At 36.4% G+C, this 14,360-nt stretch overlaps 1 non-coding gene and 13 pseudogenes across 1 annotated transcript; all 14 read right to left on the bottom strand.

The window, feature by feature from the left end:
- Window positions 1–375: 375 nt before the first annotated feature.
- LOC145646616 (5S ribosomal RNA) lies at window positions 376–494 on the bottom strand (annotated as a pseudogene).
- Window positions 495–1,160: 666 nt separating this feature from the next.
- LOC145646615 (5S ribosomal RNA) lies at window positions 1,161–1,279 on the bottom strand (annotated as a pseudogene).
- A 666-nt stretch (window positions 1,280–1,945) lies between these two features.
- Window positions 1,946–2,064, bottom strand: LOC145646614 (5S ribosomal RNA; annotated as a pseudogene).
- Window positions 2,065–2,730: 666 nt separating this feature from the next.
- LOC145646613 (5S ribosomal RNA) lies at window positions 2,731–2,849 on the bottom strand (annotated as a pseudogene).
- A 1,105-nt stretch (window positions 2,850–3,954) lies between these two features.
- Window positions 3,955–4,073, bottom strand: LOC145646611 (5S ribosomal RNA; annotated as a pseudogene).
- Window positions 4,074–4,740: 667 nt separating this feature from the next.
- LOC145646610 (5S ribosomal RNA) lies at window positions 4,741–4,859 on the bottom strand (annotated as a pseudogene).
- Window positions 4,860–5,525: 666 nt separating this feature from the next.
- LOC145646609 (5S ribosomal RNA) lies at window positions 5,526–5,644 on the bottom strand (annotated as a pseudogene).
- Window positions 5,645–6,749: 1,105 nt separating this feature from the next.
- Window positions 6,750–6,868, bottom strand: LOC145648839 (5S ribosomal RNA; annotated as a pseudogene).
- A 1,104-nt stretch (window positions 6,869–7,972) lies between these two features.
- On the bottom strand, window positions 7,973–8,091 carry LOC145650168 (5S ribosomal RNA; annotated as a pseudogene).
- Window positions 8,092–9,635: 1,544 nt separating this feature from the next.
- Window positions 9,636–9,754, bottom strand: LOC145649241 (5S ribosomal RNA; annotated as a pseudogene).
- A 1,105-nt stretch (window positions 9,755–10,859) lies between these two features.
- On the bottom strand, window positions 10,860–10,978 carry LOC145646608 (5S ribosomal RNA; annotated as a pseudogene).
- Window positions 10,979–12,084: 1,106 nt separating this feature from the next.
- Window positions 12,085–12,203, bottom strand: LOC145647931 (5S ribosomal RNA; annotated as a pseudogene).
- Window positions 12,204–12,994: 791 nt separating this feature from the next.
- LOC145647328 (5S ribosomal RNA) lies at window positions 12,995–13,113 on the bottom strand (annotated as a pseudogene).
- A 789-nt stretch (window positions 13,114–13,902) lies between these two features.
- On the bottom strand, window positions 13,903–14,021 carry LOC145649168 (5S ribosomal RNA). The gene has a single exon (XR_014116556.1). It is a non-coding gene; the product is annotated as a 5S ribosomal RNA (ribosomal RNA).
- Between the last annotated feature and the right edge of the window lie 339 nt (window positions 14,022–14,360).

Below are 14,360 nucleotides of genomic sequence, written 5' to 3'. Positions count from 1 at the left end.
ACAAGCTTGTCAGTTGCAGATTAAAGTAAAGTGATGCAACAAAAACTTACAGCATTTGCTATTCCCAGGTGCTAACAGATAGTTTTTTTAATTAATCACTGCACTTCACATCCTAGCATGTCATCTTGAAAGTAAATTAAAGTGATGCAAGAGAAGCTTACAGCATCTCGTAGTCCAAGGTGCTAACAGATAGATTTTTGAGGAATCACTGCACTTCACATTCAGGCATGTGAGTTGGAGAGTAAATGAAAGTGATGCAAAAAAAACTTACAGCATCTGCTATTCCCAGGTGCTAACAGATAGTTTTTTTTATTAATCACTGCACTTCACATTTGAGCATGTCAGCTTGAAAGTAAATTAAAGTGATGCAAGAAAAGCTTACAGCACCTGGTATTCCTAGGTAGGGTCCCACCTCAGTACTATTCAGGCCCAAACTTGCTTAGCTTCCAAGGTCAGATGAGATTGGGCGTTCTCAAGCTGGTGTGGCCGTAAGCCTTAAACACTTACTCAAATTGCCTAATCATAGCAAATATGATCAAAGACCAATCTGACAATTTTTTTTATTAATCCCTGCACTTGACATTCTAGAATGTTATCTTGAATGTAATTAAATGATGCAATAAAAGCTTACAATACGGAGCTGGTATACTGAGGCACTAATTATTCACTGCACTTCAAATTTGAACATGATAGATTGAACATAAATTAAAGGGATGCAAACAATCTTACAGCACCTGCTATTCCCTGGTACTAAAATATTTCTATTTAATCTGTACACTTCACATACAAGCTTGTCAGTTGCAGATTAAAGTAAAGTGATGCAACAAAAACTTACAGCATTTGCTATTCCCAGGTGCTAACAGATAGTTTTTTTAATTAATCACTGCACTTCACATCCTAGCATGTCATCTTGAAAGTAAATTAAAGTGATGCAAGAGAAGCTTACAGCATCTCGTAGTCCAAGGTGCTAACAGATAGATTTTTGAGGAATCACTGCACTTCACATTCAGGCATGTGAGTTGGAGAGTAAATGAAAGTGATGCAAAAAAAACTTACAGCATCTGCTATTCCCAGGTGCTAACAGATAGTTTTTTTTATTAATCACTGCACTTCACATTTGAGCATGTCAGCTTGAAAGTAAATTAAAGTGATGCAAGAAAAGCTTACAGCACCTGGTATTCCTAGGTAGGGTCCCACCTCAGTACTATTCAGGCCCAAACTTGCTTAGCTTCCAAGGTCAGATGAGATTGGGCGTTCTCAAGCTGGTGTGGCCGTAAGCCTTAAACACTTACTCAAATTGCCTAATCATAGCAAATATGATCAAAGACCAATCTGACAATTTTTTTTATTAATCCCTGCACTTGACATTCTAGAATGTTATCTTGAATGTAATTAAATGATGCAATAAAAGCTTACAATACGGAGCTGGTATACGGAGGCACTAATTATTCACTGCACTTCAAATTTGAACATGATAGCTTGAACATAAATTAAAGGGATGCAAACAATCTTACAGCACCTGCTATTCCCTGGTACTAAAATATTTCTATTTAATCTGTACACTTCACATACAAGCTTGTCAGTTGCAGATTAAAGTAAAGTGATGCAACAAAAACTTACAGCATCTGCTATTCCCAGGTGCTAACAGATAGTTTTTTTAATTAATCACTGCATTTCACATCCTAGCATGTCATCTTGACAGTAAATTAAAGTGATGCAAGAGAAGCTTACAGCATCTCGTAGTCCAATGTGCTAACATATAGTTTTGTGATGAATCACTGCACTTCACATTCAGGCATGTGAGTTGGAGAGTAAATGAAAGTGATGCAAAAAAAACTTACAGCATCTGCTATTCCCAGGTGCTAACAGATAGTTTTTTTTATTAATCACTGCACTTCACATTTGAGCATGTCAGCTTGAAAGTAAATTAAAGTGATGCAAGAAAAGCTTACAGCACCTGGTATTCCTAGGTAGGGTCCCACCTCAGTACTATTCAGGCCCAAACTTGCTTAGCTTCCAAGGTCAGATGAGATTGGGCGTTCTCAAGCTGGTGTGGCCGTAAGCCTTAAACACTTACTCAAATTGCCTAATCATAGCAAATATGATCAAAGACCAATCTGACAATTTTTTTTATTAATCCCTGCACTTGACATTCTAGAATGTTATCTTGAATGTAATTAAATGATGCAATAAAAGCTTACAATACGGAGCTGGTATACTGAGGCACTAATTATTCACTGCACTTCAAATTTGAACATGATAGATTGAACATAAATTAAAGGGATGCAAACAATCTTACAGCACCTGCTATTCCCTGGTACTAAAATATTTCTATTTAATCTGTACACTTCACATACAAGCTTGTCAGTTGCAGATTAAAGTAAAGTGATGCAACAAAAACTTACAGCATTTGCTATTCCCAGGTGCTAACAGATAGTTTTTTTAATTAATCACTGCACTTCACATCCTAGCATGTCATCTTGAAAGTAAATTAAAGTGATGCAAGAGAAGCTTACAGCATCTCGTAGTCCAAGGTGCTAACAGATAGATTTTTGAGGAATCACTGCACTTCACATTCAGGCATGTGAGTTGGAGAGTAAATGAAAGTGATGCAAAAAAAACTTACAGCATCTGCTATTCCCAGGTGCTAACAGATAGTTTTTTTTATTAATCACTGCACTTCACATTTGAGCATGTCAGCTTGAAAGTAAATTAAAGTGATGCAAGAAAAGCTTACAGCACCTGGTATTCCTAGGTAGGGTCCCACCTCAGTACTATTCAGGCCCAAACTTGCTTAGCTTCCAAGGTCAGATGAGATTGGGCGTTCTCAAGCTGGTGTGGCCGTAAGCCTTAAACACTTACTCAAATTGCCTAATCATAGCAAATATGATCAAAGACCAATCTGACAATTTTTTTTATTAATCCCTGCACTTGACATTCTAGAATGTTATCTTGAATGTAATTAAATGATGCAATAAAAGCTTACAATACGGAGCTGGTATACGGAGGCACTAATTATTCACTGCACTTCAAATTTGAACATGATAGCTTGAACATAAATTAAAGGGATGCAAACAATCTTACAGCACCTGCTATTCCCTGGTACTAAAATATTTCTATTTAATCTGTACACTTCACATACAAGCTTGTCAGTTGCAGATTAAAGTAAAGTGATGCAACAAAAACTTACAGCATCTGCTATTCCCAGGTGCTAACAGATAGTTTTTTTAATTAATCACTGCATTTCACATCCTAGCATGTCATCTTGACAGTAAATTAAAGTGATGCAAGAGAAGCTTACAGCATCTCGTAGTCCAATGTGCTAACATATAGTTTTGTGATGAATCACTGCACTTCACATTCAGGCATGTGAGTTGGAGAGTAAATGAAAGTGATGCAAAAAAAACTTACAGCATCTGCTATTCCCAGGTGCTAACAGATAGTTTGAGTTAATTATTCACTGCACTTCAAATTTGAACATGATAGCTTGAATATAAATTAAAGGGATGCAATACAATCTTACAGCACCTGCTATTCCCTGGTACTAAAATATTTCTATTTAATATGTACACTTCACATACAAGCTTGTCAGTTGCAGATTAAAGTAAAGTGATGCAACAAAAACTTACAGCATTTGCTATTCCCAGGTGCTAACAGATAGTTTTTTTAATTAATCACTGCACTTCACATCCTAGCATGTCATCTTGAAAGTAAATTAAAGTGATGCAAGAGAAGCTTACAGCATCTCGTAGTCCAAGGTGCTAACAGATAGATTTTTGAGGAATCACTGCACTTCACATTCAGGCATGTGAGTTGGAGAGTAAATGAAAGTGATGCAAAAAAAACTTACAGCATCTGCTATTCCCAGGTGCTAACAGATAGTTTTTTTTATTAATCACTGCACTTCACATTTGAGCATGTCAGCTTGAAAGTAAATTAAAGTGATGCAAGAAGAGCTTACAGCACCTGGTATTCCTAGGTAGGGTCCCACCTCAGTACTATTCAGGCCCAAACTTGCTTAGCTTCCAAGGTCAGATGAGATTGGGCGTTCTCAAGCTGGTGTGGCCGTAAGCCTTAAACACTTACTCAAATTGCCTAATCATAGCAAATATGATCAAAGACCAATCTGACAATTTTTTTTATTAATCCCTGCACTTGACATTCTAGAATGTTATCTTGAATGTAATTAAATGATGCAATAAAAGCTTACAATACGGAGCTGGTATACTGAGGCACTAATTATTCACTGCACTTCAAATTTGAACATGATAGATTGAACATAAATTAAAGGGATGCAATACAATCTTACAGCACCTGCTATTCCCTGGTACTAAAATATTTCTATTTAATCTGTACACTTCACATACAAGCTTGTCAGTTGCAGATTAAAGTAAAGTGATGCAACAAAAACTTACAGCATTTGCTATTCCCAGGTGCTAACAGATAGTTTTTTTAATTAATCACTGCACTTCACATCCTAGCATGTCATCTTGAAAGTAAATTAAAGTGATGCAAGAGAAGCTTACAGCATCTCGTAGTCCAAGGTGCTAACAGATAGATTTTTGAGGAATCACTGCACTTCACATTCAGGCATGTGAGTTGGAGAGTAAATGAAAGTGATGCAAAAAAAACTTACAGCATCTGCTATTCCCAGGTGCTAACAGATAGTTTTTTTTATTAATCACTGCACTTCACATTTGAGCATGTCAGCTTGAAAGTAAATTAAAGTGATGCAAGAAAAGCTTACAGCACCTGGTATTCCTAGGTAGGGTCCCACCTCAGTACTATTCAGGCCCAAACTTGCTTAGCTTCCAAGGTCAGATGAGATTGGGCGTTCTCAAGCTGGTGTGGCCGTAAGCCTTAAACACTTACTCAAATTGCCTAATCATAGCAAATATGATCAAAGACCAATCTGACAATTTTTTTTATTAATCCCTGCACTTGACATTCTAGAATGTTATCTTGAATGTAATTAAATGATGCAATAAAAGCTTACAATACGGAGCTGGTATACTGAGGCACTAATTATTCACTGCACTTCAAATTTGAACATGATAGATTGAACATAAATTAAAGGGATGCAAACAATCTTACAGCACCTGCTATTCCCTGGTACTAAAATATTTCTATTTAATCTGTACACTTCACATACAAGCTTGTCAGTTGCAGATTAAAGTAAAGTGATGCAACAAAAACTTACAGCATTTGCTATTCCCAGGTGCTAACAGATAGTTTTTTTAATTAATCACTGCACTTCACATCCTAGCATGTCATCTTGAAAGTAAATTAAAGTGATGCAAGAGAAGCTTACAGCATCTCGTAGTCCAAGGTGCTAACAGATAGATTTTTGAGGAATCACTGCACTTCACATTCAGGCATGTGAGTTGGAGAGTAAATGAAAGTGATGCAAAAAAAACTTACAGCATCTGCTATTCCCAGGTGCTAACAGATAGTTTTTTTTATTAATCACTGCACTTCACATTTGAGCATGTCAGCTTGAAAGTAAATTAAAGTGATGCAAGAAAAGCTTACAGCACCTGGTATTCCTAGGTAGGGTCCCACCTCAGTACTATTCAGGCCCAAACTTGCTTAGCTTCCAAGGTCAGATGAGATTGGGCGTTCTCAAGCTGGTGTGGCCGTAAGCCTTAAACACTTACTCAAATTGCCTAATCATAGCAAATATGATCAAAGACCAATCTGACAATTTTTTTTATTAATCCCTGCACTTGACATTCTAGAATGTTATCTTGAATGTAATTAAATGATGCAATAAAAGCTTACAATACGGAGCTGGTATACGGAGGCACTAATTATTCACTGCACTTCAAATTTGAACATGATAGCTTGAACATAAATTAAAGGGATGCAAACAATCTTACAGCACCTGCTATTCCCTGGTACTAAAATATTTCTATTTAATCTGTACACTTCACATACAAGCTTGTCAGTTGCAGATTAAAGTAAAGTGATGCAACAAAAACTTACAGCATCTGCTATTCCCAGGTGCTAACAGATAGTTTTTTTAATTAATCACTGCATTTCACATCCTAGCATGTCATCTTGACAGTAAATTAAAGTGATGCAAGAGAAGCTTACAGCATCTCGTAGTCCAATGTGCTAACATATAGTTTTGTGATGAATCACTGCACTTCACATTCAGGCATGTGAGTTGGAGAGTAAATGAAAGTGATGCAAAAAAAACTTACAGCATCTGCTATTCCCAGGTGCTAACAGATAGTTTGAGTTAATTATTCACTGCACTTCAAATTTGAACATGATAGCTTGAACATAAATTAAAGGGATGCAATACAATCTTACAGCACCTGCTATTCCCTGGTACTAAAATATTTCTATTTAATCTGTACACTTCACATACAAGCTTGTCAGTTGCAGATTAAAGTAAAGTGATGCAACAAAAACTTACAGCATTTGCTATTCCCAGGTGCTAACAGATAGTTTTTTTAATTAATCACTGCACTTCACATCCTAGCATGTCATCTTGAAAGTAAATTAAAGTGATGCAAGAGAAGCTTACAGCATCTCGTAGTCCAAGGTGCTAACAGATAGATTTTTGAGGAATCACTGCACTTCACATTCAGGCATGTGAGTTGGAGAGTAAATGAAAGTGATGCAAAAAAAACTTACAGCATCTGCTATTCCCAGGTGCTAACAGATAGTTTTTTTTATTAATCACTGCACTTCACATTTGAGCATGTCAGCTTGAAAGTAAATTAAAGTGATGCAAGAAAAGCTTACAGCACCTGGTATTCCTAGGTAGGGTCCCACCTCAGTACTATTCAGGCCCAAACTTGCTTAGCTTCCAAGGTCAGATGAGATTGGGCGTTCTCAATCTGGTGTGGCCGTAAGCCTTAAACACTTACTCAAATTGCCTAATCATAGCAAATATGATCAAAGACCAATCTGACAATTTTTTTTATTAATCCCTGCACTTGACATTCTAGAATGTTATCTTGAATGTAATTAAATGATGCAATAAAAGCTTACAATACGGAGCTGGTATACGGAGGCACTAATTATTCACTGCACTTCAAATTTGAACATGATAGCTTGAACATAAATTAAAGGGATGCAAACAATCTTACAGCACCTGCTATTCCCTGGTACTAAAATATTTCTATTTAATCTGTACACTTCACATACAAGCTTGTCAGTTGCAGATTAAAGTAAAGTGATGCAACAAAAACTTACAGCATCTGCTATTCCCAGGTGCTAACAGATAGTTTTTTTAATTAATCACTGCATTTCACATCCTAGCATGTCATCTTGACAGTAAATTAAAGTGATGCTAGAGAAGCTTACAGCATCTCGTAGTCCAATGTGCTAACATATAGTTTTTTGATGAATCACTGCACTTCACATTCAGGCATGTGAGTTGGAGAGTAAATGAAAGTGATGCAAAAAAAACTTACAGCATCTGCTATTCCCAGGTGCTAACAGATAGTTTGAGTTAATTATTCATTGCACTTCAAATTTGAACATGATAGCTTGAACATAAATTAAAGGGATGCAATACAATCTTACAGCACCTGCTATTCCCTGGTACTAAAATATTTCTATTTAATCTGTACACTTCACATACAAGCTTGTCAGTTGCAGATTAAAGTAAAGTGATGCAACAAAAACTTACAGCATTTGCTATTCCCAGGTGCTAACAGATAGTTTTTTTAATTAATCACTGCACTTCACATCCTAGCATGTCATCTTGAAAGTAAATTAAAGTGATGCAAGAGAAGCTTACAGCATCTCATAGTCCAAGGTGCTAACAGATAGATTTTTGAGGAATCACTGCACTTCACATTCAGGCATGTGAGTTGGAGATTAAATGAGAGTGATGCAAAAAAAACTTACAGCATCTGCTATTCCCAGATGCTAACAGATAGTTTTTTTATTAATCACTGCACTTCACATTTGAGCATGTCAGCTTGAAAGTAAATTAAAGTGATGCAAGAAAAGCTTACAGCACCTGGTATTCCTAGGTAGGGTCCCACCTCAGTACTATTCAGGCCCAAACTTGCTTAGCTTCGAAGGTCAGATGAGATTGGGCGTTCTCAAGCTGGTGTCGCCGTAAGCCTTAAGCACTTACTCAAATTGCCTAATCATAGCAAATATGATCAAAGACCAATCTGACAATTTTTTTTATTAATCCCTGCACTTGACATTCTAGAATGTTATCTTGAATGTAATTAAATGATGCAATAAAAGCTTACAATACGGAGCTGGTATACGGAGGCACTAATTATTCACTGCACTTCAAATTTGAACATGATAGCTTGAACATAAATTAAAGGGATGCAAACAATCTTACAGCACCTGCTATTCCCTGGTACTAAAATATTTCTATTTAATCTGTACACTTCACATACAAGCTTGTCAGTTGCAGATTAAAGTAAAGTGATGCAACAAAAACTTACAGCATCTGCTATTCCCAGGTGCTAACAGATAGTTTTTTTAATTAATCACTGCATTTCACATCCTAGCATGTCATCTTGACAGTAAATTAAAGTGATGCAAGAGAAGCTTACAGCATCTCGTAGTCCAATGTGCTAACATATAGTTTTTTGATGAATCACTGCACTTCACATTCAGGCATGTGAGTTGGAGAGTAAATGAAAGTGATGCAAAAAAAACTTACAGCATCTGCTATTCCCAGGTGCTAACAGATAGTTTGAGTTAATTATTCATTGCACTTCAAATTTGAACATGATAGCTTGAACATAAATTAAAGGGATGCAATACAATCTTACAGCACCTGCTATTCCCTGGTACTAAAATATTTCTATTTAATCTGTACACTTCACAAACAAGCTTGTCAGTTGCAGATTAAAGTAAAGTGATGCAACAAAAACTTACAGCATCTGCTATTCCCAGGTGCTAACAGATAGTTTTTTTAATTAATCACTGCATTTCACATCCTAGCATGTCATCTTGACAGTAAATTAAAGTGATGCAAGAGAAGCTTACAGCATCTCGTAGTCCAATGTGCTAACATATAGTTTTTTGATGAATCACTGCACTTCACATTCAGGCATGTGAGTTGGAGAGTAAATGAAAGTGATGCAAAAAAAACTTACAGCATCTGCTATTCCCAGGTGCTAACAGATAGTTTGAGTTAATTATTCACTGCACTTCAAATTTGAACATGATAGCTTGAACATAAATTAAAGGGATGCAATACAATCTTACAGCACCTGCTATTCCCTGGTACTAAAATATTTCTATTTAATCTGTACACTTCACATACAAGCTTGTCAGTTGCAGATTAAAGTAAAGTGATGCAACAAAAACTTACAGCATTTGCTATTCCCAGGTGCTAACAGATAGTTTTTTTAATTAATCACTGCACTTCACATCCTAGCATGTCATCTTGAAAGTAAATTAAAGTGATGCAAGAGAAGCTTACAGCATCTCGTAGTCCAAGGTGCTAACAGATAGATTTTTGAGGAATCACTGCACTTCACATTCAGGCATGTGAGTTGGAGAGTAAATGAAAGTGATGCAAAAAAAACTTACAGCATCTGCTATTCCCAGGTGCTAACAGATAGTTTTTTTTATTAATCACTGCACTTCACATTTGAGCATGTCAGCTTGAAAGTAAATTAAAGTGATGCAAGAAAAGCTTACAGCACCTGGTATTCCTAGGTAGGGTCTCACCTCAGTACTATTCAGGCCCAAACTTGCTTAGCTTCCAAGGTCAGATGAGATTGGGCGTTCTCAAGCTGGTGTGGCCGTAAGCCTTAAACACTTACTCAAATTGCCTAATCATAGCAAATATGATCAAAGACCAATCTGACAATTTTTTTTATTAATCCCTGCACTTGACATTCTAGAATGTTATCTTGAATGTAATTAAATGATGCAATAAAAGCTTACAATACGGAGCTGGTATACTGAGGCACTAATTATTCACTGCACTTCAAATTTGAACATGATAGATTGAACATAAATTAAAGGGATGCAAACAATCTTACAGCACCTGCTATTCCCTGGTACTAAAATATTTCTATTTAATCTGTACACTTCACATACAAGCTTGTCAGTTGCAGATTAAAGTAAAGTGATGCAACAAAAACTTACAGCATCTGCTATTCCCAGGTGCTAACAGATAGTTTGTTTAATTAATCACTGCATTTCACATCCTAGCATGTCATCTTGACAGTAAATTAAAGTGATGCAAGAGAAGCTTACAGCATCTCGTAGTCCAATGTGCTAACATATAGTTTTTTGATGAATCACTGCACTTCACATTCAGGCATGTGAGTTGGAGAGTAAATGAAAGTGATGCAAAAAAAACTTACAGCATCTGCTATTCCCAGGTGCTAACAGATAGTTTGAGTTAATTATTCACTGCACTTCAAATTTGAACATGATAGCTTGAACATAAATTAAAGGGATGCAATACAATCTTACAGCACCTGCTATTCCCTGGTACTAAAATATTTCTATTTAATCTGTACACTTCACATACAAGCTTGTCAGTTGCAGATTAAAGTAAAGTGATGCAACAAAAACTTACAGCATTTGCTATTCCCAGGTGCTAACAGATAGTTTTTTTAATTAATCACTGCACTTCACATCCTAGCATGTCATCTTGAAAGTAAATTAAAGTGATGCAAGAGAAGCTTACAGCATCTCGTAGTCCAAGGTGCTAACAGATAGATTTTTGAGGAATCACTGCACTTCACATTCAGGCATGTGAGTTGGAGAGTAAATGAAAGTGATGCAAAAAAAACTTACAGCATCTGCTATTCCCAGGTGCTAACAGATAGTTTTTTTTATTAATCACTGCACTTCACATTTGAGCATGTCAGCTTGAAAGTAAATTAAAGTGATGCAAGAAGAGCTTACAGCACCTGGTATTCCTAGGTAGGGTCCCACCTCAGTACTATTCAGGCCCAAACTTGCTTAGCTTCCAAGGTCAGATGAGATTGGGCGTTCTCAAGCTGGTGTGGCCGTAAGCCTTAAACACTTACTCAAATTGCCTAATCATAGCAAATATGATCAAAGACCAATCTGACAATTTTTTTTATTAATCCCTGCACTTGACATTCTAGAATGTTATCTTGAATGTAATTAAATGATGCAATAAAAGCTTACAATACGGAACTGGTATACTGAGGCACTAATTATTCACTGCACTTCAAATTTGAACATGATAGATTGAACATAAATTAAAGGGATGCAAACAATCTTACAGCACCTGCTATTCCCTGGTACTAAAATATTTCTATTTAATCTGTACACTTCACATACAAGCTTGTCAGTTGCAGATTAAAGTAAAGTGATGCAACAAAAACTTACAGCATCTGCTATTCCCAGGTGCTAACAGATAGTTTTTTTAATTAATCACTGCATTTCACATCCTAGCATGTCATCTTGACAGTAAATTAAAGTGATGCAAGAGAAGCTTACAGCATCTCGTAGTCCAATGTGCTAACATATAGTTTTTTGATGAATCACTGCACTTCACATTCAGGCATGTGAGTTGGAGAGTAAATGAAAGTGATGCAAAAAAAACTTACAGCATCTGCTATTCCCAGGTGCTAACAGATAGTTTGAGTTAATTATTCATTGCACTTCAAATTTGAACATGATAGCTTGAACATAAATTAAAGGGATGCAATACAATCTTACAGCACCTGCTATTCCCTGGTACTAAAATATTTCTATTTAATCTGTACACTTCACATACAAGCTTGTCAGTTGCAGATTAAAGTAAAGTGATGCAACAAAAACTTACAGCATCTGCTATTCCCAGGTGCTAACAGATAGTTTTTTTAATTAATCACTGCATTTCACATCCTAGCATGTCATCTTGACAGTAAATTAAAGTGATGCAAGAGAAGCTTACAGCATCTCGTAGTCCAATTTGCTAACATATAGTTTTTTGATGAATCACTGCACTTCACATTCAGGCATGTGAGTTGGAGAGTAAATGAAAGTGATGCAAAAAAAACTTACAGCATCTGCTATTCCCAGGTGCTAACAGATAGTTTGAGTTAATTATTCACTGCACTTCACATTTGAGCATGTCAGCTTGAAAGTAAATTAAAGTGATGCAAGAAAAGCTTACAGCACCTGGTATTCCTAGGTAGGGTCCCACCTCAGTACTATCCAGGCCCAAACTTGCTTAGCTTTCAAGGTCAGATGAGATTGGGCGTTCTCAAGCTGGTGTGGCCGTAAGCCTTAAACACGTACTCAAATTGCCTAATCATAGCAAATATGATCAAAGACCAATCTGACAATTTTTTTTATTAATCCCTGCACTTGACATTCTAGAATGTTATCTTGAATGTAAATTAAATGATGCAATAAAAGCTTACAACATCTGGTATACGGAGGCACTAACAGACAGTTTTTTGATGAATCACTGCACTTCACATTCAGGCATGTGTGTTGGAGAGTAAATGAAAGTGATGCAAAAAAAACGTACAGCATCTGCTATTCCCAGGTGCTAACAGATAGTTTGAGTTAATTATTCACTGCACTTCAAATTTGAACATGATAGCTTGAACATAAATTAAAGGGATGCAATACAATCTTACAGCACCTGCTATTCCCTGGTACTAAAATATTTCTATTTAATCTGTACACTTCACATACAAGCTTGTCAGTTGCAGATTAAAGTAAAGTGATGCAACAAAAACTTACAGCATCTGCTATTCCCAGGTGCTAACAGATAGTTTTTTTAATTAATCACTGCATTTCACATCCTAGCATGTCATCTTGACAGTAAATTAAAGTGATTCAAGAGAAGCTTACAGCATCTCGTAGTCCAAGGTGCTAACAGATAGTTTTTGATGAATCACTGCACTTCACATTCAGGCATGTGAGTTGGAGAGTAAATGAAAGTGATGCAAAAAAAACTTACAGCATCGGCTATTCCCAGGTGCTAACAGATAGTTTTTTTTTATTAATCACTGCACTTCACATTTGAGCATGTCAGCTTGAAAGTAAATTAAAGTGATGCAAGAAAAGCTTACAGCACCTGGTATTCCTAGGTAGAGCCCCACCTCAGTACTATCCAGGCCCAAACTTGCTTAGCTTCCAAGGTCAGATGAGATTGGGCATTCTCAAGCTGGTGTGGCCGTAAGCCTTAATCACTTACTCAAATTGCTAATCATAGCAAATATGATCAAAGACCAATCTGACAATTTTTTTTATTAATCCCTGCACTTGACATTCTAGAATGTTATCTTGAATGTAAATTAAATGATGCAATAAAAGCTTACAACATCTGGTATATGGAGGCACTAACAGACAGTTTTTTGATGAATCACTGCACTTCACATTCAGGCATGTGAGTTGGAGAGTAAATGAAAGTGATGCAAAAAAAATGTACAGCATCTGCTATTCCCAGGTGCTATCAGATAGTTTGAGTTAATTATTCACTGCACTTCAAATTTGAACATGATAGCTTGAACATACATTAAAGGGATGCAATACAATCTTACAGCACCTGCTATTCCCTGGTACTAAAATATTTCTATTTAATCTGTACACTTCACTTACAAGCTTGTCAGTTGCAGATTAAAGTAAAGTGATGCAACAAAAACTTACAGCATCTGCTATTCCCAGGTGCTAACAGATAGTTTTTTTAATTAATCACTGCACTTCACATCCTAGCATGTCATCTTGAAAGTAAATTAAAGTGATGCAAGAGAAGCTTACCGCATCTCGTAGTCCAAGGTGCTAACAGACAGTTTTTGATGAATCACTGCACTTCACATTCAGGCATGTGAGTTGGAGAGTAAATGAAAGTGATGCAAAAAAAACTTACAGCATCGGCTATTCCCAGGTGCTAACAGATAGTTTTTTTTATTAATCACTGCACTTCACATTTGAGCATGTCAGCTTGAAAGTAAATTAAAGTGATGCAAGAAAAGCTTACAGCACCTGGTATTCCTAGGTAGGGTCCCACCTCAGTACTATCCAGGCCCAAACTTGCTTAGCTTCCAAGGTCAGATGAGATTGGGCGTTCTCAAGCTGGTGTGGCCGTAAGCCTTAAACACTTACTCAAATTGCCTAATCATAGCAAATATGATCAAAGACCAATCTGACAATTTTTTTTATTAATCCCTGCACTTGACATTCTAGAATGTTATCTTGAATGTAAATTAAATGATGCAATAAAAGCTTACAACATCTGGTATACGGAGGCACTAACAGACAGTTTTTTGATGAATCACTGCACTTCACATTCAGGCATGTGAGTTGGAGAGTAAATGAAAGTGATGCAAAAAAAACGTACAACATCTGCTATTCCCAGGTGCTAACAGATAGTTTGAGTTAATTATTCACTGCACTTCAAATTTGAACATGATAGCTTGAACATAAATTAA

This window comes from Electrophorus electricus, chromosome 13 (assembly GCF_041902795.1).
Source record: "Electrophorus electricus isolate QZ-2024a chromosome 13, ASM4190279v1, whole genome shotgun sequence".
Lineage (NCBI taxonomy): Eukaryota > Metazoa > Chordata > Actinopteri > Gymnotiformes > Gymnotidae > Electrophorus > Electrophorus electricus.
This window is presented reverse-complemented; position numbering and strand designations above follow the sequence as displayed.